General features: G+C 41.9%; 1 protein-coding gene across 7 annotated transcripts in view; it reads left to right on the top strand.

The window, feature by feature from the left end:
• The window catches only part of LOC148658793 (calcium-independent phospholipase A2-gamma-like), a 54932-nt gene that overhangs the window by 21288 nt on the left and 21010 nt on the right, over positions 1-12634 (top strand). For all 7 annotated transcript variants that reach the window (XR_015940179.1, XR_015940180.1, XR_015940183.1 and 4 more), the window contains exons 2-3: positions 1025-1124; positions 2944-6464. The gene's annotated coding sequence lies outside the window, so the exon portion shown is untranslated. The remainder of the gene's footprint in view (positions 1-1024; positions 1125-2943; positions 6465-12634) is intronic.

Genomic DNA, 12634 nt, shown 5'->3' with positions numbered 1-12634 from the left:
CAATAGTTCAAATCTGGGGTCCAACTGTGTTGAAATCTGCCACGATCCTTTAGGACTGTAAAGGAGTAGCTGACCTGACCTGTCTTCAATGACCTATGTTAAATTGTTCTGTGCTGTCATGGGAGAGTAATGATTGGTGCACATGCCAATGATTTATTGTAGAAAAGGCAACAGCAACACTCGTGGTCACATGATCATTTACCTTTGGAGGGGAGATCCCAGTTGTTTATTTTCCTTATTCCCTGGGGAGCGGGTGGAAGTCCTCTTTACTCATTTCCCTTCTTTCCAAAGGTGAAGAAAATGCATACTGGCTTGCACATTTTTTTCTTTTACCTTTGTGCACACCTTAGGGAGCATAGATGGGAATGAGCATGTTTTTTTTAGTAATTCTATCAATAAATAATTGATAACTGAAAGGGCACTGGGTCTGGATGAGATGGGCTAGGTCTCCTTCACCTGTTGGCAGATGAAACAAAAACAACACCATCAGGAGATGGAATTCAGGCCACAGTAGTCGTCCCATGTCTCTAAGCACATCTGTGAACATCTGGTGTAATAGATGCACCAGCTGGATTATGACTATAATCATTGCTTCATATTTGTAGCGGCATACTCTAATATTTTGGCAGGCCTTCATATGCATGTACAGTATCTAAACTTGACATCAGCATCACAAAACAAGAGCCAAAATGGGACCCTGATGACCATGGTAGGCTTTGGCTGAGTCTTTGCTCCAGGCTAAGCAGCATCCCCTCTGACTTCACAGACTCGCGGTGATGACAGTGAGAGACACCCCTCTCATTTGCGGTGGAGTTCTTCTGCAAGTCAGAAGAAGATAGCTGATCCAAGGAGCCAATTCTCTTTGTGGGTAGGGGCTGCGAGACAGAACCTGGAGGCGTGACAGAAGAGCCGTCCGAAGTCAGCAAGTTTAAAAAAATAAGTAAAGCAAGGGCTTCCAGATGTGGTTGTGGACAACTTCTGGAGGTGGTCTTCTGGTTTTCATTCTGTCTCCTCTCTCGTGTAGTTCCGTCAAGGTTATGATGATCCGCATCGTTTGATTGAAGGCACCTGCAAATGTGGAAGCTTGAACATTCTCTCAGAGCTGAGTTCTGCATTGTGTGCAGGTAAAGTAGAAGCACTTATGTCTGCTTTGACAAGTGTGATATTCTAATAAATAGTCACCAGTGACCGGTGTAGTATTGTTAAGTGTTGTTTCATATAAATTGTCCAGGGATGATTTTTTTCATTGGGATTTAAAGCTGAGGAAAAACATTTCTGTTACTATTGTTGCTGGTTTTTAATTACAAATGGTTTATGAGATATTTGCTTATTGAGCAAAGCAGAATGTGGCAAAATAAGAGTACATATTGTTTTGCTGGTGGCAAGTGGTTAGCTGACAGAGGTTAGCATTGCTCCCATGTAGCACTGGGGTTTTAGGTTCAATTCCAGGCCTGGGGTTCTATCTACGTGGAGTTGGTATGTTCTCCCCGTGTTCCTATGGGTTTCCTCCAGGTGCTCTGATTTCCTCCGTCCAAGAACATCCTGCTAGGTTAATTGGCTTCTGAAAAAACTGGCCGTAGTGTGAGTGTTTGTGTGTGTGCCCTGTGATGGACTGGCGTCCTGTCCAGGGTGTTCTCTGTCTTGCTCCTGTTGCATTGGGATGAACTCTGGCTCTCCCGTGGCCCTGAATTGGAAGAAGTGGTTAGGAAGTGGATGGATACATATTGTGGTATACGTATACGTATCATGCTTCTGTTTTTAACTGTTTCAGACGCACAAAAAAGCTGAAGAAAATATAACACAACCTCCTTGTAAATTCTCAGTTAATGGTACAGTTTAAAAATGTTATCCTGTTCAAACGATATTTGTATTTTAACTCCTTAAAACTTCAATAATTTAGGTTTGGATCTAAATATTTTACATGATCCATAAAGCTGTATCATTAATGAATGAAAGAACATGCTTGAAACTTAACATGCCATGTGAATCTTATATTTAAGAAGGGTGCTATGATCTAAAAAGTTAGACTGAATGAAACCTTGGTGCTGAAAAGTTAATGTTCTTGACCGCAAGGGAAAAAAGTGTGCCAGTATGCAGCTCCATTTGTAGGCATTTAGCGCAAATTCACTGTGTAGCAATTAAAATTAATTGCAGATTTCACATTCATGAGTGTATAAAGCATGTGCACATATTCTGTGGCAAATTGAAAAAGCGATGTATTTATCTTCAGACTATACAGCCAGAAAAGGCAAATCTGAAGGTTAACTTATGACAAAGGAAGAAAATGCTGTTTGAAAACAGTATGTCTCTAATGACTTAGTAAACTGCCAGAAGGTGTCATATCCCCAGAAGTGCATTTTGACCAAATTAATTTTTTTAGGCCCAGTTTATTGGTTTGCAAAGACTGACCATTTATCTTGAGTGTATTCTAGATCCACAACAATGATTGACCAGATAAGCCACAGATCAATCAAAGAATATACTCGGATTCCCAGAGTGCTGAATGAAACAGTCATGTGACAGTCATGAAATTCCTCCTGCCACGAGCTTGTTATACAGGGCTGAGAATGTTTTTAAGACCAGGCCAATTGAAAGGATTACCTTGTAATACCTTGTATGGAGTGTGGTAATAACCAAGGTTCTCTTTCACAGAAAGTGTTCATGTAGGGAATTAAAGATTTGCTTCTGAACTAGTCTCTTTAGAGATTGTTTGGCTTCTTGAAAATGGATTTTCAAGAAACAAATTTCGTTCAACACACTTGAACCAACCAGCCAAAGCATCCCAAAAATGAAAGTTTAACTTTTTTCATAATAGACTTTGGGACATTACATCTGTTTAGTTGGAAAACCAGCACATCAGTGCATCAGTGCTGTTTAACTTTGTCCTCTGTGCGTTTACTCATTCTCCATTGTTTGTCAATTGTGCATTATTTTTCTCTGCAGTGTTTTCGAAAAAACATGGCTTTTCTAAGAACTGAACATGTTCTTGTCAGACTGAGGGACTGCAGCCACACCCACTATGTAAGAAGAAACTGTTGGCCTCTGAACAAACCTTGATTTCTGTCTATATGTCAATCTCCAAAATTCTATAGCTTCTGTGAAAGTATAATTGTTGGTTCGTGTTTTTGTCAATATATTAGTTAGTTTGCTCTAGGATTGCATTTTAATGTAAAAATAGTAAAGCAGTATAAGGTTTTATTAACCTGATGTTTTTTGTCAAAGCTGTTGCAATGCATTCTGGGGCATCTTGGCTGTGACAAACTGTTGTATTGGCTACAACCCTCATTTTGATTAGGATGAATGGTTCTAATACTGGGCTCAGTAGGTGAGTGGTTGAGATCGCCCAGAGGGTCCACAGAAATGTCTTACTACAACATTATAAGCAAATCAGGTCACCTTGTAATATACAGAGTGATTTTTATGAACTGACCATCAAATTAGAATGCAAATCATCCTCAAATGTTTGAAATTCATAGCTCGTTTCAAACATCTCAAGTATGTCCTCCTCTAGGTTAATAATACCAAGAATCTTCTGTTTTATAACCCCTTTCAAACAGAACATCTGCATGTGCTTCACAATATTAAACAGTTAAAAAATAATTAAAGCAGTTAAAAAAATGACTTGTTGTAAAAATATGTACAATAATAACAGGATGAGCCTATGAAAGTCAGGGTATTGAAATGTGTTTTCAATTATGATTTAAGAGCTTCTACAGAATTAGTAACTTCTATGACTTCTGGAATGTCTTTCCATATTCTAGGGAATAGGTAAGTAAAATCTCACTTTCTGAAATAAGAGTTCTTAGTTTTTGGTACTGATAAGAAGCTTGAGAAGAGAAATCAAAATATATGCTTGCTACTGTATGGAGGATTTAGATTACAAGTGTAATCAAGCGATGACCCATTCCATTGAGTGTCAGCACTAAGATTTTACTTGTGACTGTGGACTCCACTGGGCTCCACTGGGAGCCAATGCAGAGAAACTAGGACTGGAGTGATGCAATTATAGGATTTAATTTTAGTAAGCATATAAGCTGCTGAGTTCAGGACATACTGTATTGCAAATTGTTGAGAACGCATTCTGAAATGCAGACGAGAAAAGCATTACAGTGCTCATTCTGCTTCTGCAAACATACAAATTTTGCAATATGTTCTGAAGTGTGTCCAGTGAATATGAATAAACATCTTCTTCTACTGCTGCCTCTAAATTCTCAGAGGTGTAGGTTAACTTCAATACTTCATCTTCCAGGTGTACTCAGTGGTAACTATCATACTGATTCAGATTAGGTGATTGGAGTGGACTTCTGCCATGGATATCAGCATCCCGTCAGAAAGGGCTCTAGGGCCAAACTGTCTGCCCAGAATTTTGACAGTATGAACTTCAACATCTCTGTTGAGGTTTCTTTGAACAGTGACAACAAAATTCCCAGAACAGAGAAACCTTTTTCATTCACGCTGCATGACAAACAACAGCTGTTGTGTCAGGTTCTGGGACACTAACTTTTGGAAATCTAATTTCCTATCATCTTTAGCTTCATGAAGAAAATGTGTGCTGCTCACCTCATACATAACAGTTTGAAAGATATGATATTCAGATGAATGCGAAATCCAGCTGTATTATTGTTAACAAAGATAGCATTTCAACCTCTTATTTCAGTTGCTTTTTGTAACAATTGAAACTATTTTTAATTTGGTACATCTTGAAGGTAATTTATTAAAACAGTACAGTGGCAGGACTGTGGTTTTATTTATGGGCACATGGTTGAATAATTGTGGTTTGATTATTTATTTTTACCATTTGTCCGCAGGCGATTTATTTACAGATGTCTTTTCTGCTCCAGGATGGCTGCAGTCTGTGGTTCTGAATGGCTTCCCCTGCAGAACTGAGCATTAATCATTTTTCTCTGTAGCTGTCACTCTCTTTCCCACTACTGAATTCCCCATTGACATGAAGCTGCAGATTTATCTTCTTCATTCCCTTTTTTATTTTCCTTATTTAACAAGGTCTAAGAAGATGATGACCTTCCCATAGAGGAAAAGCCCTATATAATGGCACTTTCTCTAAAGTACAAAGTCTCCTGCCCCCAGAAAACATTGCCGTGTAAAAAAGTCCTAAGTATTCGGAAACAGCTACTGTAGACAGGTGAAAAAAAATCTGTGAGGTAACCGAGCTGCAAATCTCCTAAGCAGAGAGTGAGGATCAGCGGGCAGGTTTTGCCACGGCAGTTCTGGCTCAATCAAGCTCACAGCCAGGTGCTACAATTTACAGAGGGTTTATTAAAACGGTATTCCTGACACCGAGCATGAACGCCATTAGGACATGAAATACCGATAAGAGCACAGCAGTCGCATGAAAACACTCCTTGCTGTTACAGGGCCACCACAGCAAAAATCTTAAATTAACTTTTGGGACTTAAAAAGCATGGAAACCATTTTTTCTCCCTATGCACACCTCTCACTCCTCCAGCTCCCTTTTCCCCATCTGTTTGCCTTCTGGGTATGTACGTAGATTAACCAGACACTGGCTTCAGAGTGATCAGCTCGACTCCAATATTGCCAACCCTTTTTTTTCTAAAAGCAATACAACATGAGGAAAAGTGAACAAGCAATTGCCTGTTATTTTACAGCTCATTATTCTAACCTTGCCTGTCCGCTATCCTACAAATACTTGCTAACTGCCCTCAACTCTGTGTGCATGTATTCTCTGACCCCTCCTTCCACCCCGTCTTCACCCTTGCAGCTGCCTCCCTGGCTCATTCCTCACAAGTGAGAGGGGGTTGTGAAAGGACTAATCTTCTCCCAGCACTGTCCTTTCCTCAGCCAGATGAGTTACACTTAAGTACTATAGCCTTTTGTATTTGTCATATACAGTAAGTTCGTCGTCACTAGAATTCCAGATTACAGGTCCCATTATTTGTTGACAGTTATCCACCAGGCAGAGGTAAGGTGATACAGTAACATTACAGATTTCTAATGTACAACTGGAGGGTGGGTTGAAGCTTCTATACAATCCATGGGACTTGGTAGCCTTCAGCAACATTAGAAGGTTCAAAATCACTGCAGAAAGAGCAACTTTGCAAAAGTTTAATAAACCTGCTCCTCAAGTTGATGAGAATAGTCTTGATATATGTCCTCTAAGGGGGTTATTAGCTCCTTCAGAGGCCTGTCTGTGCTGGAATGTACAGTATGTTTGCTGTGTTTGGCTGCTGGAATTTGCTGTGAAGGGCTCTGGGGTCTTTAGCAGTGTTGAAGGGTTCTGCTCCTTCTCCCTATTGTTGCAGCCCCCCCCCCTCCTTTAGACCTACAAATCCCTCTGCAGGACCGAGTCAGGAGCAGCGAGAGAGGGGAAGAAGAGGAAGAAGAAAGGTGCATCTGCCAGGAGTATCCAGAGGTTACAGAACAAAGAGAATAATGATTCTGACACCTAGGGGAGGAGCTGGGCTGTGAGAGAGTGAAGAATGCCGGTAAGCCTGACTTGTTTCCCTTGACAGCTTTATCGGCCTTGTGGTTCAGATGTGCTAGGCGTTATCCAATCACGCTTGGAGCAATCTGTTACATGCATGTACACACCCTCATCAATACCTTCTAGTCTGCATGTGGAAGGAGGTGTACAGTAGGTTACTCCCTAGTTCTGAATGCAGTGAAACAAAGAAACGTGCAATTTTAGTATCCATTGCTCTGACAGATGCTTCTTTTCAAGGTGACTTTTGGTATTGCATCAACCATGCAGCATCACAATTGAAAATCTTGCGCATGAGTGTCCGGTGATGTAACTGTCTTTATTATCACACAGTTATTGGAAATGATTACATTCAAATTTTACTTCCTTCTGTGTAAATTCCTCTTGAGAGGGGCAGACAGCAAATTGAAACGTGACTGCCAGTCTCAACAAATTGAGTAGATCTTCTTTATCTATGGCGATGTGTTGTGTGTGCTTGCATGTGTGTGTGAAGAATGTTTGCACTGTGGAGACTTTTCTATACCGTTGACAGTGCTTTCATCCTCTGTGCGTCAAAAGTTATCACTGCATGTTGGTACCTGGAGACAGCAGAAACTGGAGTGGAGATCAAAGTGATATCCTTAAGAGATAACTCTATATAGGCCCATTAAATGGAAATTTATTCTGCTTTTTGGTGTTGTTTTTCTTTCAGCTTCTTAAATTGTTAAGGGTCTAGCATTCCCTTGAGAAAAACACATTTCAACTGCAAATATTCAATTGCTTCTTGCATAGTTCCTTCATATATATTATGCATATGTATCTATGGAGCTAGTGTGCTCATGCAAGAGGGATGGCAATTTTCAGACATTGGGAAAAACTCAACTTTCTCATATTATGGAGCAGTGGTCCAAGGGACACTCTTTAGGAGCTCCTCTGTTCCCAGAAGTTGTGAATAAGTTTTGAACCAGAGGCACTTGGATTCTCTTAAACAACCCTCCCATTTCATTTCATAAAGTACCATGAATCCATCCTTCCATCCATCTTCTAACGTCTTCACCATTACAGGGTCGTGGGGGATCTGGAGCCTATCGTGGCAAGCAACAGGCGCAAGGCAGGGTATCCCCTGGACGGGACACCAGTCCATCACAGGGCACACAGACACATTCACACACTCAAACCAGAGCCAGTTTTCCCAGAAGCCTTTTAATCTACCAGTATGTATTTGGACTGTGGGAGGAAACCAGAACACATGGAGGAATGTCACGTGAAAATAGGGAGAACATACAAATAGCACCCCAGGTCCAGAACTGAACCCAGGGCCCCAGCGCCACTAGGCAGCAGTGCTAACCACTGTGCCACCCCGCCATTAATCTTTTTACTCAATTTTTTTTTTCCAAAAATGAAACCTAAGTCCTGTTGGGATCAATGAGTTACATTCAGTGTGCATTGTTATGGTCCATTTTTAAGGGAATGAAATGGGCAAAGTTGTTATCTAGATTACAGTGCTTGAGAAGAAAGGGTTTTCAGATGGGACACCTAAAGTTTCAAGAGACCCATATAATATTTACACAGGTTTATGTTTTCTAAGCTGTCATCAGTGCACTGAATCTCAAGTTGCTTCTGTAGAGGTTGTGTCTGTCTGTGATGGTTTAGGGTGCACTTTGAAACATGAAAAAGGATGAACAGTTGCGTAATAGTGAAAAGTCTTTTTTAAGCCTCCTCTCGCTTGTCTCCAAGCAATTTCATCGCTCCATCCTTAAGACAAGAAAACACAAGCCCAGCTGAAAAAAAAATGTAGCGAGCTCTTCAAACATACTTCGGCGAGATTGATTAGGGTCTTTAGAGACAGGCCTAGAAGCGGTGTCGCTCGTTCATCAGTGATACTTGTTAGGCTGTTCCTGTGTCACTGCTCTGCGGGCCTACCTCCGCACTTCAAGAAAAAAGAAATGCAAATCAGTCCCATTAAAGAACTGGTACACACTTCTTGGACGTTTCCACCCTTGAGTGCGATTTAGTGCAGGAAAGAAATAAAATTGGCCTGGAAAAAGGAAGCGCTTTTGTAAGGTAAAGCTGAACCGCTGGTGGTGGTCTCCTGCTCCGCTCAGGCCTGTTCAGTGACTCTTGAGTTCAGCACTCCTTGCACTGAGTTTGCAGTAGGATTCACAGGCCCAGAGCAGCTGATAAGAGGAGGTTCTCTGCTTGAGAACAATAACAAATTATTAATGACCCGCTGTTCCACATTACGGGTGTGTGAAGCTGAGGACAGTTTCACAAAGAGCTTCCAGCACTAAACAGACAGCTGGCTAGGGAACACACATGCCAGCTTTCCCAAAACAGCACTTCGGAAAAGTGGCTGAAAGATGAGCCGTTTCATTTGCTATTCTGTCTTCTCCTTTGTGAGGCCAAGCTGGGTGTAATAGATTTGCTGTACAGATGAGGTATGAGGGAGCTGGGACCTGCTGGAGTGTCAGGAATTTACATGTAGCTCTAATGTACAGTGCAAAGTGACCCCTTTGCCTGGTCAATCTGATTAGAAATTGTGTGTCAATGCTTGTGTTACATAAAGACTTCTTTCACTCTGTCTGCTCACAGCAGTCAGATCTGCCTGCCCATCTTCCCTGCATTTAAAATAATTTCCCTTGTTTATGGCTGGGTATTTGTCCTTTGTTTTATTTGGGAATGCTTAATTTGGCCGTATAAAGAGCATCCAATGGGCTGTACAGTACCATGCACTGCCATTTGGGTCTTTTTCCTGAGAAAATGCAAAGGTTTCTTTTGGGCAGGTACAGAGCTGCAAAGCACGCAGTTTCTGCCAGGAGGTTTCCATGGCAATGCTGAAAATCTTCAGCTGGTAGATGGCTGAGCCATTCTGAATGCAGCTGAAATGAGTTTCCAGGACCAGAGCTGGAAACCCACAGAAAAGCTTTTTAGAGCAGCTGAATAACATTTTTCTAATCTTTTTCTTCTCTCTGTTTTGCTCATCCATCCCTGAACCAGAAGGTGTTTGTATTTTTTGTCCGTAGGAATAAAGCACGACAGTCTGTAAACCTGTGAAGCTGCCTGATCATTGCAAACAATAGGCGACGACAAAGGCCAAACAGCTGTCTATCCAGGGGGGGCTTCTCTGTGTCTGTGCTGTGTGCCGCTTTGAAGGGGAGAGTGTAATGAGCCAGGAGCTTTTCTAAGGCTGTTAAAATGGGCAGGGGCAGGATTTCCAGAAGTTGTCTATTTATACTGCACACACCTTCTTATTGCCGTGCAGGGTAACAATATAAGAGAGAGAACAGATGTATTGAGAGCAGTGAACTGATTTGGAGAGTATATCATTTTTCTGTATAATTTTCTCTCCTCATTCCTGTGTAAAGTCTAGTAAACAATATACACACTCTCACCAGAAATGTTTTTAGAAAACTTTTGGCACAGATTTAAAAAAATGTTTGACATTATGTAAGAGAACCTATAACAAACACTTTCTTTATTCTTAAAAAAGGGGGAAAAAAACAGCTACTTGTGACCTAGCTTCAGCACCTTGCATGGATGTGACACAGGAGCTTTCCTGCAGACTTCTTTTGCATCCTGGCACTGAGTTAACAGGCAGCATGACTGCTGATAACCTGGTAGGGCCTCTCATGTCAAGATGCTACAAATAAACAGCCAGTGTGTCATGCCTGTCCAGTTCTGGAGACACATGCTTCCTCTGAAATTACATTTTGAACGGGATTCATTAAAAGAGGGAACAAGTCTGCTGTTGGTGTCGGAAGAATTGCTTTTAAAAATATGTGTAGCCAATGATTATAAATATCACAGTTCTTCAATTTAGTCTGCTGACTGAAAAACAGGGCACTGCTGATAATGAACGAAATTGAGCTATCGATTGCCTTTAAACATGGCTTAGTCTGCTGTTTCTTTCAAGGGAATTGATAGGTGCAGTCTGACAGAGACTGTCAGAGGAATGGGGTATCTGTGCCGTTTTATACAGCCTCCTCTGCGTTTGTTGCTCCTGTCAGCTGCATCGACTAGGAAACGCGGTTTGAGAGTGTGATGGTTTGTCAGTGGAGAACAGCGCCCTCTGGGCAATTTTCTTTGGTACTGCAGCTACAGCACCACAGACATGACGAGCTTTGGAAAAGAAAATCGTACCAGTAAGAAAATAACAATATATGTCAGAAATGGATGGTAAGAGAAGCCTGAACCAGTTTTGTTGTCTGCCTTGTACAGTCGTTTGCGTTAGTGAAAAAACCAAGTGTTGTAGTTTGTAAGATAATCATTGCATTATAAATCTGGCCCTACTTCTTCCAAGGGCAGTTTAACAATACTGGCAATAGCTGCCTTGACACCTGAAACAGTTTGGATAACAGCTTCCCTTGCTGCATAATGCTGTGTAGTTAGGAATCTCTGATCGCTGGAGCTCAAACAATAAGTACCAGCCATGGCATTAAAAGCTGGAGTAGCTGTATGGTTCTTACTGAGCAATTCTTAGCACAAAAACTAAAGGAGAAGTAATTTACAGTATTGTAATGCATACGGCCGACATTACAGGTTGTGCGAGCTGGCTTACAGTACCAGCGCGGTGACGTCACCGCACTTCCCTGTGAATAGCAGGGACCGCAGCCGCTAGGCTGGCGGGAGATTTCCCTTTAGCTCAACTGGCTGGGTCCCTGTTGAGTGACGCAGGAGGCCCGGGTTCGAGTCCCAAGCAGTGGGGGGCCGACCTGTGGCGGCAGTGGTGAGGGTGCCTACCCATGTAAACCCGAGAGTGCTACAGTACAGTATATATGTTTTATACGGGTGGGTAGCTGCATCAGCATGCATAGGCTGCAAAGGAACAAGTAATAGGTTTATTCCATGCCGAAAAGAGAAGAAAGAAAACAGAATGTTTCTGAAGAAGGCTCCATGGCTGAAACGTTGTGTTTTCTTTCTTCTCTTTTCAGCATGAAATAAACCTATTACTTGTTCCTGTTTTATATACAGTATAACTATCTGGGCCACTTGCACAAATGCCTAAATCAGTGGGGTGCTTTTAAATTAAACATCTTGTAATTTAACAAGTAATAGGTTTATTCCATGCTGAAAAAAAGAAGAAAGAGAACACAACGTTTCGGCCGTGGAGCCTTCTTCATGTGTGAGAGAGACAGGGCAGTAGGCAAAGATAAAGTAGCGGGAGAACAAAGGTTGGGAGGGAGGTGGAGTGAGAGGCGGGAGCAGGGGACAGAAAGAGAGGCCAATCAAGAGGTGTGAAGTCAGAATGGGTGCAGAGAGGTGTGAAATGAAACTTCCAATGAATGGAGAAAATTTAAAAGAACCTTCTCTTAACGACAGACTACTGTTCTTCACACCTGAAGAAGGCTCCACGGCCGAAACGTTGTGTTCTCTTTCTTCTTTTTTTCAGCATGGAATAAACCTATTACTTGTTCCTTTGCAGCCTACGCATGCTGACGCAGCTACCCACCTGAACTACTATCTTGTAATTTATACTTTTGTAGCCAAGTATTCTCTCCTTCCCTGTTTCAATCCAGGTTGTTATGAGATTAACAGCTGTTGTTCGTTAAGGAATAGGGAGCAGTTCGGCATGCCCCAGTGCTTCATGGCAACTGCTTGTTTGTTTTAAAGAGAGTGGCTGGGCCTTGCTGCTGCTCTTGATGTTAATATTATCACTCAGGCTTTCAAATTAAGGTAAAAAACAAACAGCACGAAATCTCCTGCGCAGGGGCTGCCGCTGTTTCGCCCCATTGATTGCTGTCACTACCCTGAACGGCTTTGGAGTGTGTTTTCAGAGAACACAAGTACAAATGCAAGCTTTACTTAGCTTAGCTATGTCATGCAAATGTGGTATAAACATAAGAAATTAAATGAAATGTAGGGTCTGTGTGCCATAATACAATAACTGCACAAGGAGCCTTGTAGCTTTGCTAAAGTTAAGTGTCAGAGAGGATCCGCCCTTGTCTGAGTGATCTGTGGTGGTAGCGCTCACTCTCAATGTTAAATAACGCACGCTGGCTCCCTGACAGCGCCAGGCCTGACTGCTTGTCTAGAAAGGCTGTCTGATTCAGGCCTGCTCACACAGGCATTTTTGGTGATTGAAGTGACAGTGGTCCTTTGCACGCCACAGAGCTTTGTACTCAAGAAGAAAGCCAGTGATGTCTTCAGACACCTCCATTAATGCAGGTAAAACACCTCAACACGGGGGCGTCTGAG

This window comes from Lepisosteus platostomus, chromosome 7 (genome assembly GCF_059453375.1).
Source record: "Lepisosteus platostomus isolate fLepPlt1 chromosome 7, fLepPlt1.hap1, whole genome shotgun sequence".
Classification (NCBI taxonomy): domain Eukaryota; kingdom Metazoa; phylum Chordata; class Actinopteri; order Semionotiformes; family Lepisosteidae; genus Lepisosteus; species Lepisosteus platostomus.
The sequence above is the reverse complement of the archived record's forward strand: the minus strand, read 5'-3'. Positions and strand labels throughout refer to the sequence as shown.